At 32.0% G+C, this 16,688-nt stretch overlaps 1 long non-coding RNA gene across 1 annotated transcript; it reads left to right on the forward strand.

The window, feature by feature from the left end:
- Nucleotides 1-9,475: 9,475 nt before the first annotated feature.
- Nucleotides 9,476-11,583, forward strand: LOC127702731 (uncharacterized). The gene is made up of 3 exons (XR_007982559.1): nt 9,476-9,521; nt 9,982-10,195; nt 10,659-11,583. It is a non-coding gene; the product is annotated as an uncharacterized LOC127702731 (long non-coding RNA).
- Nucleotides 11,584-16,688: the final 5,105 nt, after the last annotated feature.

The following is a 16,688-nucleotide window of genomic DNA, read 5'->3' on the forward strand; positions in this document are numbered from 1 at the left end:
GTAAGTGACAAGAAGCAGTGGCGAGTAGCGAAGTCTCGCCGCGTAAGAGAAAACGATAAACCACGAGATTCCAATCCGTCTTACTATACAAATCCTTGATGATACGGTAAGGTACGTGTACATGTCTGTCTGGCAGGTATCATCTGACTATGACCTCATTTTCAAGGTTCATTGGTCAATTTTTGGTTTTAATGGTTTGGCCCTCTTCTCATATAAACTAACTAACTAACAAAATAATTTATTATAAACATTAATGTCAATGGTACGACGAACAAAATAAATCAATTTCAGTATCGAAAATTTTCATATAAAAAGTTTTTTTCTCTTACTGAAAGCTTGCAATAGATATTTAGCAGTATTTAGCGGATGTTGTCATAGTAAATATTTAAACTGTTCATCTTTTGATAGATATACTATAAGTATTAAGTCAATTATATTTGGTGTATGTAATGATTGTAAGGTGACTGTCTGTGAGGGTTCATCTAACCATGACCTCATTCTCCTTTTTGACTGGTCACTGGTCAATGGTTAGTTCTCCTGGTTAAGTTTGTTTCTTAAATACTCTAAGCAATATGTCAACTATATTTGGTGCATGAAATAATTGTATGGTGAATATGTCTTTCTGACAGGGTTTATCTGGCTTTGACTTCATTGACATGGATCTTTAAAAATGTTTATGTGACATTATAGTAAAACCTTTATCTTCAAGACTTTCAACGTAAAAAATTAATCACGGTCAATAAAAGCTGGCGAGACATATGCACGTGTGCACTCTTATTAAAGAATATGATTCAGGTAATTCAGACTTATAGAACCTAGAATATTTTCAATGAGGGAAAACACAATTATGCAAAAAGAAGGAAAACAAAAATCTAAATCTGAACTATACCCTCCTTATTTCTATTTTCAAAAACAAAGCGTATGCCCCTAACGTAAAATACTTGTTGATACTTATAATTTGGCTTTGTTACACAAGTTCGTGTTTCACAAAAACAAAAAGTACCGAGTACTCGCTGTTACTGGAAGCTAGTTTAACAATAGCAACTAAAGAAATCATATATCTGAAACAACACAAACCCGCCACATTCTGTATGTGCCTGCCCCCAAGTCAAGAGTCTGTAACTTTGTGGATGTTTTTGTTGCTATATACCATAATTATTTTTCGTTTGTTTTTTAGTACATAAATCAGGCCGCTGGTTTTCTCGTTTGAATTGTTTATAAATTTTGTCATGTCGGGGCCTTTTATAGGTTGCTATACAGTAAGGGTTTTGATCAGTGTTGAAGGCCGTACGTTGACCTATAGTTGCTTACATGTACTTCATTTTGTATCTGGAGGATAGTTGTCTTATTGGCAATCATACCACATCTCCTTAATTTATATCACAATACTAGAATGTCCTTTTTTCTTCTTTGGATCAAGCTATGTTGTGTTCAACGGTACTTTTTCTAATAAGTCGGTTTGAATCTGCGTTAGAGTCATCAAGATATCTCAAATGTCGACTGAGAGGTAGCTGTCACTACACTAGTCATTCATACTTTGTGAAATGGTTGGTCTGACTCGCCAACATACTGCATACTTCATTTACAATGTAATGAGAAAGAGGCGGAAGATTCCAAGGGAAATTAAAAAAGAAAGTGACAACGAAATGGCGAAAAACGAAAGACGATGAAAAGACAGTAGTCCGCAAAATACTACAAAGTAAATTGGTACTGATTTTAGTCTTACATGTTTCAATCCTGTCAAATAATGTTTGAATATGGTGGTTTTGATATCTTTCTAGAATTAAATCTCATAAAGAAGTTTTGATCTCTTTGTAGAATTTCAAACCGGAAGGTCACAAAATAGAAATAAGAAGATGTGGTTTGATTGCCAATGAGACAACTATCCACCAAACGATATGGATGTATGCAACTAAAGGTCACCGTAAGACCTTCAACAATGAGCAAAACCCATACCGTATATTCAGATATAACTGATCAAACCATCCTTTTTGGTTTCACCAGTTTTCAATGATTTATAAGGCTTTGGAATTATTTTGGTCTCGAGCATCACTAAAGAGACATTAATTGCCAAAATATGCATCTGGTGCAGTAAAATTGGTACCACAAATGTTGTTACTATTAAAGGCGCCGACATCAAGAAATGTTTAACAATTCAACGAGAAAACAAACGACCTGATTTGTGTACAAAACAATTAACGAAAAACAAATATGCTAGAAAGCAACCGAGGACAACCACTGAATTACATGCTTCTGCCTTGAGACAGACAAATTCTCGTCATCATCATCATCATCATCATCATCATCATCTTTCTAGAACTATATTTATTACACCTTATGATTAATGCCTTTAATCAAGCAAGGCCTATAGTTAGTTGCATACAGTTTTGTTAGTAAAAAGGACAATTGAGAAATCAAAATTATGAGTATAATTCTTAAATTTGTTTGGTTGAGAAAACGTTGTCAAAGTGGTATATTTAACAAGAGTTAACGACCACAATTGCAATGAAAGTAGTTTTTGGTCGTTAAAAAATATTATCAAATTGACAAAAATATTTCATAAATTCTGTACCTTTCTGCAAGCGCAATTGCTGCAAGCTTTTGCTATTAAAAAAACTTTTATGTTATTAGATCTTCATTTACAAGTTTTATTTTGATATAATATTATTTCAGATTAATATGCATAGTTTTTGTAAATGTGTATTTAATTTGGTTATCATGTGTCATTATGTATTATTTGTTATTTACTATTATGTATAATTTTTCAGATTCGAGAGATATTTGCTATGCTATAATCGTCTCAAGTTCAAAAGGTACTTTCATGTTCGTGTACAGGAACTGTTTCATTCTTAATCCCAAAAAGAAAGAAGTTGTACATTTGTAAATTTAGGTAAAGTAGTTGTTATTTCTAGCGGAAGTAGATTGGAATGTCGACGTAAAACGTTTTACATAGGCGCAAAATAGTCGCAGGTTACTAAATGTAGAGCTATTAAATAAAAATAAATCTTAATAGAATAATCTGTCAATCAAAACTTCTGTACAATATGCATATCTTTAGCAAATTTATGCGTCATATGATCCATAGAGAAGGCGTGGGAGATTTGAAGAAAATAACGATTGACACAAATTGGTTTGATGAAATCATTGGCTTGTCAAATAAAAATATAGTATTACTGGGGAATCTTAAGTAATAAAACGCACCTGCTATAGCAGTACTGGTGAATTTTTAGTAATAAGACGCACCGCACCCTCTTGTACAGTAGAGAGAGGAAATGTCCTCATGTACCTTTTCGAGTACTTAGATACATGCAAAATGAAAACAAAAATGAATGAATAAATAAATATAAAAAAGAAAGAAAGAAATAGAAATTAAATCATCTACTAAAACAGGAAATCGGACATCTTATTTCAACTGAAAATTAAAATAAAGGGAAAGGTAATCTCTATATCAATTTGTAGAAGCAGTATGTACATAATCATGGATGGACAGTAGTAAATAAATCTTATAAAATCGAACAAAATGGTTCAAAATCAGGCTCTTTTATGCATTCTATCATTTGAATAGAGGAAGAAATTAAAAAAAAAGAATCATTCTCAAATCAATTTAATTAACAATCATAAAGTAAGTGTTATTTCTAAGACACCCTGTTCTTAAGATATTAATTAATATACTAGACTAAGTATTGAGGTATATTTTAAAAATACATTTGATGGTGACAAATTTGTATATTTATTTTTAGAAAATAACAAGTGTTATGAAATGATTGCCAAGACCAGGAACATATATATTGGTTAGATATACTGTTCCCAGCCAAGACCTACTTTAATATTTATGTAGGCGAAATACCATATTCTTAGATTGAACTTATATTATATGATGTTATGTCATTTTAGAATTTTAATGTAAATGTATTTTACAGTCTGTCATAATTCTTTATAGAATGGCACTTGCGTTTATCTATGTAGATTGTTTGTTTTATATTGTATATATATACTTTATACGAACTGTATGTTTATGTATTACAAGTGGTGAGATTGTAATAAAATATTGAATTTGGATCTATATCAGGGTGCCTTGATCTTGAAAGCTGTAACAATAAGGTAATTGTAACAGCTTTAGACTAATCAATTAATTATCATTTCAAAAAAAAAAAAAAAAAAAAAAAAACACAAAAAAACATTTTTTAATTATAAACCACTTTTACAAACCCAATAGAAACATATTCTATTCCCAATATAAACAAAACTAAAATAATTCTATTCTTCAAAATCCAATAGAAAAAATACAGCTAAAATACAGCATTTATTCAAAAAACCCATAAAAGAATACAATATATTTTGTGATTAAATTTAAAAAACAGCCAGTAATTTATAAGAAATGATATTGACCTTCATTTTTTTATTTTCTGGATTCCATTCTTAGCTGATAAGAAAAAAATAGCCTGTGGTTTTTTCGTCCTTCAGCAGGTTAATAAGTTTCTATCTTTGTCTAACAAGTAACTTTATTCTCAACAAACCATCCTGTTGTCCGTTTCCATAGATTCTATATGATGCAACAGTCGTTTTCTCAGAAACAAACACGCTTTAAGATGGAGAACAACAATAAATCGATGTTCCTTTGGTACACATTTAGGGAATGTTGCCGTGTTATGTTTAATGAAACAAAATTGTTGTAATATAGACATGAGTATGTAATACAATTTTGAGTAGAATTTCATTGTTTCTGCTACTTATGAAACATTGACTCAAGACCAAACAAAATGCATATAACCACTGGAACCATGAAAATTATATTATAAATAGATATAAAAATAAGGAGATGTGGTATGATTGCCAATGAGACAAATATCCACCAAAGTTCAAATGAAGAGGATGTATGCAATTTTAGGCAACCGTACGGCCTTCAACATTGAGGAAACCCTATACCGTACAGTCGGCTATAAAAGGCCCCGACATGAAAAATATGAATGAATGAATAAATATAGCATACTGATTACGGACGCCATGATCATTTAGTAACGGTTTTTGAATAAATATCTTTTTACGATAAAGATATATATTTACAAAACTTCTAAAAAAATGTTACTATCGAAAGGGAAGAAATGCTTTAATTGCTTAAAAAAACCCACTAAAACCCTAAAGAGTAATTGATAGTTCCAGAATTTGACATCCTGAGATCTTGTATTGCTGATATTTTTTTACATACTTAAATTGGCCCAAAACCGCCATAAAAGGCCAATAATTTTCTTTTTAGTTGGATTAATTCCTATATGGAGTTATCTAGAACTGCTTAGTATCAGCCATATTTACTTTTGTTTTGTAGATCTGATTTGTTTGGTAAACAGTCTATAACATTTAATAAGAGATTAATTAATGTTTGATATTTTCATGTATTTCTTTGTTCCCAGACTGATCATTAAATCTGACATTTCCGCGACCCCATTTATTGCTATAAAATCACTTTTATTTTATGTGTAGGAAGTATCAGTTGGGACAGTACATTAATCCCTGCAAAATTTCAGATTTTAATCCACATGTTTCCACAAGATTGTAGGTTAAAATACTAGAACAGTTAAAGCACTTTTGTGACGATTTCTGAAGCCACAATCAATTGTATCAGACGATAAACATGACATGATAAGTGAATTGAAATGTACTGGGTATATTTGTATAAAGACTCATTTGGGACAGGTATTAACAACTCTGTAGTATGAATCAGAACGCAGCCTCCCTCAAGACTTACTTCATGATAGATTTAGACAGGTTATTGTATTTGATAAGATCTGAACTATCCCAGAATTATCTACATATATAATCCAACTTTCCATTCTGTCAGTGAAAATTTGGTTTTAAGATCAGCAGTTGGATTAACAAAATTTCTTTACTGTAAGTGTTTATCAAACGGTATTGTTTATAAAGTTGTTAATTTTATTGTAATTAGTGATTATTCAATTCAAACTTTAAACTTTAATTCATTTTTTTTTCTGTTTTTTTTTTTTTTTTTTTTCTACAGTTATTTCTTAGTTTTTTTGTTATTTTTACATTTATTCATTTTTTATTTATTAATTTATATAATTATTATTTTTATCAATTTTTAAGCAAATCTATCTTACATTAAAAATCTCATAAAATGACAATGAAGTTTACTTTAGACAAAAAAAGAATTCAGAAATGAAATAACATATCCAAATTAAATGTGAAATCAACACAAATCAACTCGTGTCATCTTAGATAATTGTAATCAAGATGATTCGTCTTTCAGTGAGTACAATCTTAACCCCCCCCCCCCCCCCCAAAAAAAAAAAACAAAAAAAAAATCAATAAAGTAAGGACAAACTAAAAAGGACATTTTTTTCATTGAATTTTGATGACAAGGCTTTGTAGATCTGTTGCGACAGTGACCATATTTACCCTATATCTGTATGTGCCGTGAAGTCAATTTATACCGTTATCACACATACAATTGGCTCTGGTCATTCTAGATAATTCATAAACATGGTGTATATTGAAAGCAAAGTTTGAAAACATTTTTTAAAAAATACAACAAACAAACAAAAAAAAAAACAGAGAGATTAAAAGTGGGGTGAAAGTTGTTCATTTGTAATTTGTCCGAAGTGACTTTGATATGACACCATTTAAAAAAAAAATGATTTTAATCAAAGCAAAGACTAGAAAGAAAAACAAATTATGCAAATTGATTCCAGCCGTCTCTGATCTCATATTTAAGGATCCATGTTATTCTGATTTTAAAAATGTTCATGTTGTATTTAATATATTACATAATCAGACATTACACAACTCTACATAAGTTATAATGAATCCTGGCGTAAAGTTGTTCGTGATACTGATACATGGGAATAGAAGGACGTATGACCTTTTTGTCACTAGTGATAAGCACTCTTCTTTGATAAATGTTTTAAAATTCATGCGAAAATGATGCCTTCGAATTAAATCTGCAGATGCAAATAAAAACACGCTTTTCAGTATTCGGTCAAACACCAATCTTGACGGTGTGAAAGGGATGCACATGCCTTCGGAACATCTAATTCCTGTGACAATTTCGATATTTTGATAATGTTGCATGTTGTTCACACTTACGATAAACTTTAGGAGAGGCCAATAGTAACTTCTTTAGGTTTCTATTTAGTGTTTTTCGTTGTTTCCATGGCGTTGTAGGTTGTCATGAGTTTGAATATCCCTTTGGTATCTTCCGCCTCACTTCTACTTACATGATTTAACCAACGAGAAAAAACTGAATAAAAGTTTGTTTTTATTTCCTAATTTACTTTTACTTAATTATTCTAATATTTTTCGGATATTTGAATTCATCAACAGTTTGCTACGGTAGCCGTTATTTTTTAGCATCACCCGTGATAGTCGGTAAAACAAGTAGAAATACGAATCGTCATTTTTTCCACTGTTTTGGTTTTGTGTCTTTGTGGAGATTTTTTATTTTTCTTTGAGTTTTTGCGTGGATATGAACAGTTCAATCCATCAAATAAGGACCGAATTATAGTTATAACCGCTATCCGTCTTTCTGTTTTCCCCCCGTTTCCCGGACAAATTTTAACGAAATCTTTAAATACTGTTTGGTTCTATGAAGACAATCTTCTTTTCAATTTTGACAAAGTTTAAGATCTGTCTTTTCATATTAATAGGACATTAAAGACACTTTTCATATCTGTCCTGCCATATTAATGTGACATTAAATACAATTTTCATATCTGTCCTTCCATAGTAATGAGACATTGAAGACAATTTTCATATCTGTCCTTCCATAAAAATGGGACATTAAAGACAATTTTCATATCTGTCCTTTCATATTAATGTGACATTAAAGACAATTTTCATATCTGTCCTTCCATACCAATGGGACATTAAAGATAATTTTCATATCTGTCCTTCCATACTAATGGGACATGAAAGACAATTTTTATATCTGTCCTTCCATAGTAATGGGACATTAAAGACAATTTTCATATCTGTCCTTCCATAGTAATGGGAAATTAAAGACAATTTTGTGTCTGTCCTTCCATAGTAATGGGACGTTAAACCTATAAAATCAACAATTCAGAGCATATATTATGACGACTCAAGTTTGATCTGAGATGGAACATAATTATTGACTTTGTATACTATTTCCAGATCCGAGCTTATTTTTTTTTTCACAGTGATGACATTGTCAAAATATCGAAGTTACTAGATGACAGTAGGCATCTTGGACTCATTACACCTTCACACCGACAAGATTGGTGTATCTTTAAAAACTAACAAGCATTTTTGTTTCATCTGCAGCTCTTTATATTGTTTTAAAGAATTATTTTAAAGGTATCATGCTTTATGAAGGCCAGTGCCCTTTTGATTTTGATGATTTTGGTGAATTAGTCTTTCTATGAATATATATCATATTTTAATCATAAATAATTTGACTTGTTTCATGATAATTCACAGTTTATTCTAAAGATTTCTAGAATCTAATTATTGGCTCGGTTTTATGTGTGTGTGTGTGTGTGTGTGTGTGTGTGTGGTCCTTGTGTCATAGTCTCATTAATAAATATGAGATTCAAGATGGCCTTTGTAACCTTCATTTTTGAATGTAATACGTATTTATAAAAGATCCTTTACATCTTACCGAGTCCACAATGACTAGATCGACAACATATCGATAATTAAAAGTATTTATTATACCCAAGTATGAAAACTTGTGCCTTTTACAAATATTAATACATACATATCATACGTCTGTGTACAATTCCATCGATGTAAGATCATTATTTTACATCATCTACTTAAATGTTAGGACCCAGGGTGTCATATGTTGTTAATTATGTATAAGCTATAAATTATACTTGTTTCAATATTGTACAACTATTCAATCAATTTAAATCGTTGGGGATATCTGTGATTGTAAAATCAGGCATGCATGTTCAATAAGAAGTCGCCATTATAAAAGTCAGCGTTTTAGTTCACATTTCTAAATCGAAATAACTCTGGTAATACAGATTATTTTTTTTTTTTTTTTTCTAAATTCTCTAGGCTATCAACACATGGGTAGGGTCGTAACTCCTCAAATTTCTAGAATAGTCTGTGGGTGAATAACATGTATAGCAGTCATTAAGAACGATTATCATTAATTATAGAACAAATATAGTATATTACTTTGTATGGAAAGTACAACATTTAGGATCATTAAAAATTTAAAAAAAATAAAAAAAAAGGATACCATCTTAAATGCGAGAAATTCCATTCTAACTACTGTTAAAACTTGTGTATAAAGGACACCATCTGGACCACAGAAAACTGACCTTATAAGAGAGGGCTGTGACATTTTAATTGAGATTCCAAATGCGTAGGTATTACTACAACGGGACAAGACAAGACAAGTTTCCGCTTTTTTAAGGTGACCTTTATAGCATGTTTGGCTGTACTTTTGAAATTAATATTATTGATTTCGTTTCAGATCAACAATCTTTGAAATGAAGACCTGCTTACAAGTTATAGCTCTCTGTATATACTTTCAGGTAAATCTATTCATCTTTCTGAACAAAAAGTGAAATGGGAAAGAGGTGGAAAAGGAAAAATATGTTAAATAGAAAAGGGTTACAAATACATTTATTAAGTTTCAGGTTTCAATTATTAAATTTAAGCAGTATTTTAATTGCTATCACACAGATCTGGAACCTGTGTTATACATTTCAAAACAATCAACTCAGGAAGAGGCTTCGTTTTTAGTCTTTTATTTGTAAGAAAATACAAGAAAAGACGTATTTTTCCTTTTAATAATGTTGCGTAAAACCCTTTATTGGAAGGTAATTCGGCCTAGACACAATATTTCAAATAACAGAAAGAAATTCAAACAAGCTGCATTGGCAATCAGAATTTTTAATCGTAAGAACAATACCTTAACGAAATACATCACATTCCAAATAGATCAAGTCCATTATTATTATCCCTGTTTTATGTTCTAATTGTATATTTTAGTCAATTCTTTGTAAAGACCCGGTTAGTGACTACGATTTAGCTTGGACCTTATTCAGTATAGGGGATAGTAATCATAACGAACGACTGGAAGCATCAGAGATTTCCCGATTCTATAAGAAGGCACTACAATTCCCGCAAGAACTGGCTGATTTTGTAGGAGAGAGTATGATTGAACGTGGGGATATTAACAGCGACAATGGTTTAAGTTTTGAAGGTTAGTTATGCTATACTGTTTTATTTAGTGGTACGAAGTTTGAATAGTTAGAGGATACAAAGAGAGTAGTGAATAAACAATGAAGAACAATACTAAACGTGAAAAGAAAGGGACAAATAAGACTCGTAATAAGACAGCAACCCAACTTTACGATTATTATTTATGGAAATTGTCCTAGATTTTGTTTAACATTTGCTACTTAAAATAGTACCTCCAGTTACTTAGTAATCATTGTGTCATTTTTCAATTGTTAAATAAAAAGAAACTTTAACATAATACACCATATCGTTCCTATTCCCTTTTCTTTGAAGACAACGTACAAGCATTTCTAATACAATTTCATGATAAAGTTGATTAATCCGACACCTGCTTAAAAACACCATTCAAAACTGTCGCCAAATTCTACATTGCATGTTCCGATGAAATAACTTTTTGATTAGAAGTCCTGATTTTTTATCTTCAGAAACAGTTATGGCTATGGCGAGTGTTCGACAACAAACATAGAAAGCATAACGAATTGGTGGAACAACCAAACATCGTATTTTTATTAAGTGAGAACCATAACTGGTTTCATTGTCTAGAGGAAAAATCTAGAGTGAAAGAGAGAGAGAGAGAGAGAGAGAGAGAGAATGGTGTGTTTTATTGTCTAGAGGAGAGGTCTACAGAGAGACATTTTATTCCAGACTATGGTTAAATTGTTAAAATAGCAAAATTTTATTTCTATACGCAAATTGAGAAGAAAAAAGTGTTTAATAATTGTGTGTTTATGATAACAAATGTTTGAGTTAAGAGCTCACCAAAGACTTCTATGTAGTTAATAATATGACATAGTTTCATTAATTTGTATTGAAGGATATATCTAAGGGGGACATACATTCGAAATGAAATATACTATAAAGTTCCGAATCAAATTGTATGTTTAATGTTTATGTATGATTGTTCTATGTAAGATTTAATTGATTATTGTTAAGTGATAGAATATTTGACCATTCCAAAAACGCTAGATGGAGTCGCACTAGGACCAGTCAATGAGATAATGGTTACCAGATTCTATAACATATACTTTAAACCAACTTATTTTCGCGGATACTTTATTTCGCGTTTTGCCCTTTCTAATCCATTTCGCGATTTTCAAATTTACTTGATGTAGATAAATAAGGAAAAATCAAAGTTTTACATATTTGCGACGATTTATATTCGCGACATTTTTCTACTTGCGAAAGTCGCGAAAATAAATCGCTCGCGAAAATTAGTTGGTTTACATATATATATATATATATATAAATATTCCTGTAACCACTATTATCACTTTATGAAATGATATCACGTGGCACATCTAGCGTTTTTAAAGTATGCTGTGGCTAAGTTGTAACTTTATAGATATTTTATAATAGATATTAGTTTAAATATCTATTTTGTTAAATAAAAGATTTTTGAAAATATTTGTACATTTACACCATCTGTCTGTTTTCCAGGTTCGGTTTAAAGGCGCATGGGGGATTGTTCAATATCAAATATTTTTCTACATAATTTCTTGATTACTTCACTTTTTTACTTTAACGTGTTCTTGCTCAGTGCATCATTTCTGATAGTAGTAGAAGAGTATATAGATGGGGAAACTATGTAACAGCTTTCGACGTAGAAAATATGTGTAGTAGGGCCACTAGCGCGCCACCTCTACATGCGGAAGATAAGCGTGACGAGGCACGAATGCCCCACCAGTACATGTAGGAGATAAATAATACATACTAGTAGGTGTTTGGCACATTTGTACCACTTCTCAACGTGGATGATCAGAGTAAATAAACTGATATGCCACCTCTCCTCATAGAAAATACGTCCCACCTCTACGTAGAAGATAAGAGCATATTGACGGGTTGCAAATATATATACTGCTGCTACTATCAGATTGTGTTGGTATGAGCAAGAATATTTGAATAATTGGGGGAAAGCTGAAATAATATATGTAGTAAAAAAGAAACCAAAACTCAAAGCGCGTGTGTTGAAGTGTTTTGACAAAGCTGGATTTCTCAGATTGAATGTTTGGTTGTTTAATGTCACTTTATCTTAAGAAAACACCACTTCGACCATTATTTGCTCATATCTTCATCCGTTTTAATAGTAATTAATCCCAATACATTTTGATATGTTTCAGTTCAGTGGTACAATAACAATAACATGTAGAAATCATCAATCGATTCAAATCAGTCAAATATATTGGTTCACAAGAATTTCTCCCATTGCAAAAAATCTAAGTTGTTTTGTTGTCATTTTTATGAGTAGTTATTATAAACGCTAATAAGACAAACGAAAATCAGTGTTTAGATCGGTATAAAAGAGAGACGAAAGATACCAAAGGGACATTCATAAGTCGAAAATAAACTGACAACGTCGATAAAGAAGAAAAAGACCAATCAGATAAACACAGTACACAAAACACAACATAGAAAACTAAAGACTGAGCAACACCCACCAAAAACTGGGGGTGTATAAAAGGTCCACTGAAATCTGTATCTATATGGAAAAACGTTCATCAGGTACGCTCTAGACCCGAAAAGCCAAAATAAAATACATTTGAGAGCATACAATCTGAAAGGATCTAAAGAACATCCAAACCCTTATAAGGACAATACTGTCTGAGGAAATTGTACTAAAGCAATGTCTCCGGGTGGAAAGAACCGTTGGGACACACAAGCAGCGGTACCGACACTGTGGTATAGTAAACTAATCATGCAGTTTATTTTTTGTGATCACGTGACCCCTTTTCTGTAGTAACGTACTTATATTTTACAGTTAGGGTTTTTGCTTGTAAGAGAGCTGTCCACATATTCCATTATATTAATATTTTATTTCTTCTACTGTATTTTTGGTCTCTTTTGGATTCATTGGCATTCATACCACATCTTCCTATTCTTATATTAACAGTTCATTCTAGTCCAAACGTATTGGAATGCTAGAATATAAAATATTTGAAACAGATCCTAAAGACCTAAATAGAACAACCAAACCTGTTATATGACAACATTGTGTGTAAAATCCCTACATTTGAGATAATTAACATTGCTGACAAAAACAGTTCAATTCTAGAAAAAAATGGAATGCATCTTGGGACAACTTTCCACAACGTATAATTTAGTTCGATACTCAGTTAATGTAAAATCAGATATTTTTATTAAGATGTTTTACCAGTATAAAAAATGTAGGCTTCTCTGTGTAAGATGTCGGAGTGGCGTGATTTGCAAGATTTATAGATGTTCATCTAGGGATTCTACATAAACTATGTTACAGACTGGAAGTGAAATTAGAATCCTGATCGGTCATAAAGGACTGTTTTAATGTGTTTCTTGTCTACATTAGTGAATATTGGTGATATTTCTCTAAGATTTATTTTTTACTGTTTATAAAATGTTGAAATATTCAAAACGCTAAGATTTTTTCCAACCTATTGGTATGAATTGCCTTAGCCGTTTTTGGCACAAAAATTAGGCGTTTTGACATTTCCGGTCATTAATGTACTTCCACTTCGTAAAATTAGAGTCTGGCGTACCAAATTGTTAGTCTGGTATCTTTGATGAGTTTTATCTCATTTAGTAAATAAATCATTCTAAGCTTTAAATTGGTTTTGATCTCGGTGATAGTGTATTTTATTCCTTTCGTATATTGAGAAAATCGGTGTTTCCCAAAAAGCGACTATACACTTTGAATAGTCTGTAGTTATTTTTGTATTTCTCTGAAATTGTTTAATAATTGCTTTACTTCTTCTTCGGTGTCATCTTTCAAACATACACATTAATGTCGAAGTCGTACTGCGGGTCAAAGCTGGTACTCCTTTTTAATGTTTAGCGGACACAATCAACAGTCTTATTATTCTGCCACTTTGTGTTGCACATAAAGTCCATAATAATAATGACGTATATACATGTCTGCAATGAGTCTGGCAAGCCGTAAGGCATTCAATTCCAGAATTTAGAGTAGAATGACATTTTCCATATGTCTGTCATACACATAAGAGAACTTAATAGCATCCAGTATGAGATTTTCTTGGTGCTCTGCTTGTTGTAATAAGCCTAGATGGTGCATCTATACTAACAGGTGCATTTGTGGTTTTGTACATGATGCACATCCTTGTTGTTGACATTCCCTGTTCTTATTGTTGCCACTCTAGTGGTTTTATCGTAACATTCACTGATGATGTACTACAGTATCTATTTATGACAAACCTAATCCCTCTGTGCGGTACCATCTCAATTGTTATCTTGCTCTTTTGTTGATATGCTTGCACATATTGCACTTGCACTTTATAATGCTGTCTAATGACTTGTATGCATTCCTAACATAGTTGTCTCCCCTGACAGTTCCCAGTAGTTGTACATATGTTTTAGCTTTTTGTCAGATGTTATGAACATGTCTATTCCAGTTTAAGTCTTAGCTGATGGTACATGGCCGTGTAGATTGTAGTTTCCACGATTGGATTACTTTTCTTGTTGATTGTCATGATATTTCATTTGTCTGCATTGCACTTCATAAACCATGGATGTTCCCAGTCTATTCTTATTCTAGATCTGATTCCCTTTGGTATATCATTGTTGTCGAAGAGGAAATGAACTGAACCCTGTGGTACACCTGATTCAACATCAATAAAGCAGCCTGAGCTTACTCCTTTAACCACTTCTAACTGTTGCCCACTTACAAATCTAACAATCCATTTGTTTGTCCATATTGTCTAAGCTTATGGATTAGAAGTGAAAAATTCACATTATCAAAAGCCTTCGGAGAGTCCTTATTAAGCAGTCTGTGTTGTTTGCTTTCCTTGTTCTAGATTGTATGTCATCCATAAACTCCATTAGTTATGTTTCGCATGACAATTAATGCGGAAGCGATGCTGCATATGATGTTGGATAAAAAGTAAAATAAAAAAAAAATACCGAACTCCAAGGAAAATTCAAGGAAAGTCCCTTATCAAATGACAAAATCAAAAGCTCAAACACATCAAACGAATGGAAAACAACTGTCATATTCCTGACTTGGTACAGGAATTTTTCTAATGTAAAACAATTGTGGATTAAACCTGGTTTTATAGCTGGCTAAACCTCTAATTTTTGGCCATGGCGTAGTCAGTTTGTTTTCGATCTATGAGTTTGACTGTCCCTCTGGTATCTTTCGTCCCTCTTTTGTATGACAGTCCCATTATATTGACAATAATGGGTGAGCAAAATAAAAAGACATAATAGGCAAACATGTCAAAAATTGGGGTACAGCAGTCAACATTGTGTTATAATCTTAATCACTATAGAAACAAACAACTGTGTCAACAAAAAAACAAAAACAAAATGGCATATAGACACTCAATAGACAAAGTACATAAGCAAAATTGAAAGACAAGAATACAAAAAATGACCATAGCACAATAACACAATGGCGGGACATATAAATACCGAGCCACGCCAAAAAGATATTACCAAAAAATGGACTTAACAGTTAAGGTTAACCATTTACAAAGACAAATAAAAAGAACACAATAACACTGTTCAGACACTGGTGACATTTTATAAAGTCTGAGTAGCACCTGCAAGCCCTTGAATACCGAATGAGTAGGGATATGTATATTCCATATGTAGGTGAAGTTGGTATATTGCTGCTTAGGTTGGGGAAATTTATAATTTTAAAATTAAAATCGTATCGGATATTTTTTTTGTGTGAGTGAGTGTGGTATTGATGGTAATTATGTGTTGTATGATTGTGAAGCCTATGTACGTTAGAAATACTTGGCGATAGTGTTCTGCTTTGTACTTATGTTCTTTTTTTTGAAGATAGGACTATTTTACTAACTATTTACATCATACGCGTACATAGTAGGTGATCTTCATACATTTTACCACTTTCTGGATTCACTATTGTGATGTCAGGATAAAAACGGAACTGTTTCCAACTGTTTAAGTGGGTTTGATCCTACTAAGGTCAGAAAACAAGAAAAATTAAAGGAAATCGAATATGCATCCTAAAAAAAATGTTAACTGGTACTTTTCTGGTTTTATAATGTGGAAAGTGCACAGTTGTTGCTAAACAGCAAAGGTCTATATTCGCCTCAAACCAACACAGATACCAAGGTCTGTACACCATTATCTTTGTACTATTAAGTATGCTAGTTAATATATTGAAATATATTCTTTAAACAAAATCTACTATCTCGCACGCTCATCAGGATAATCTTATTACTGTAAGTTGAAATCGAGTCAAAACCTGGTCCTGTCATAAACAGCTGTGGCATATGCTCATGTAACGTACATAGCAATCATCAAGCCACTGAACGCCAAACATTTAAAACCTGCATGTTGAACCACAGTTCATGTGTAACAGTAGCAGACGACTAGGAATATAAAGTTATACAAGCCACCAACTGTACTTGGATTTGTCCTACATGTGACACAACAAACCTGCTAACATCTTTTTTAAGCACCTCATCTAAAATCTAATAAAAGCAGCAACCCGTACC

Source organism: Mytilus californianus, unplaced genomic scaffold (genome assembly GCF_021869535.1).
Source record: "Mytilus californianus isolate M0D057914Y unplaced genomic scaffold, xbMytCali1.0.p SCAF_5, whole genome shotgun sequence".
NCBI classification, from domain to species: domain Eukaryota; kingdom Metazoa; phylum Mollusca; class Bivalvia; order Mytilida; family Mytilidae; genus Mytilus; species Mytilus californianus.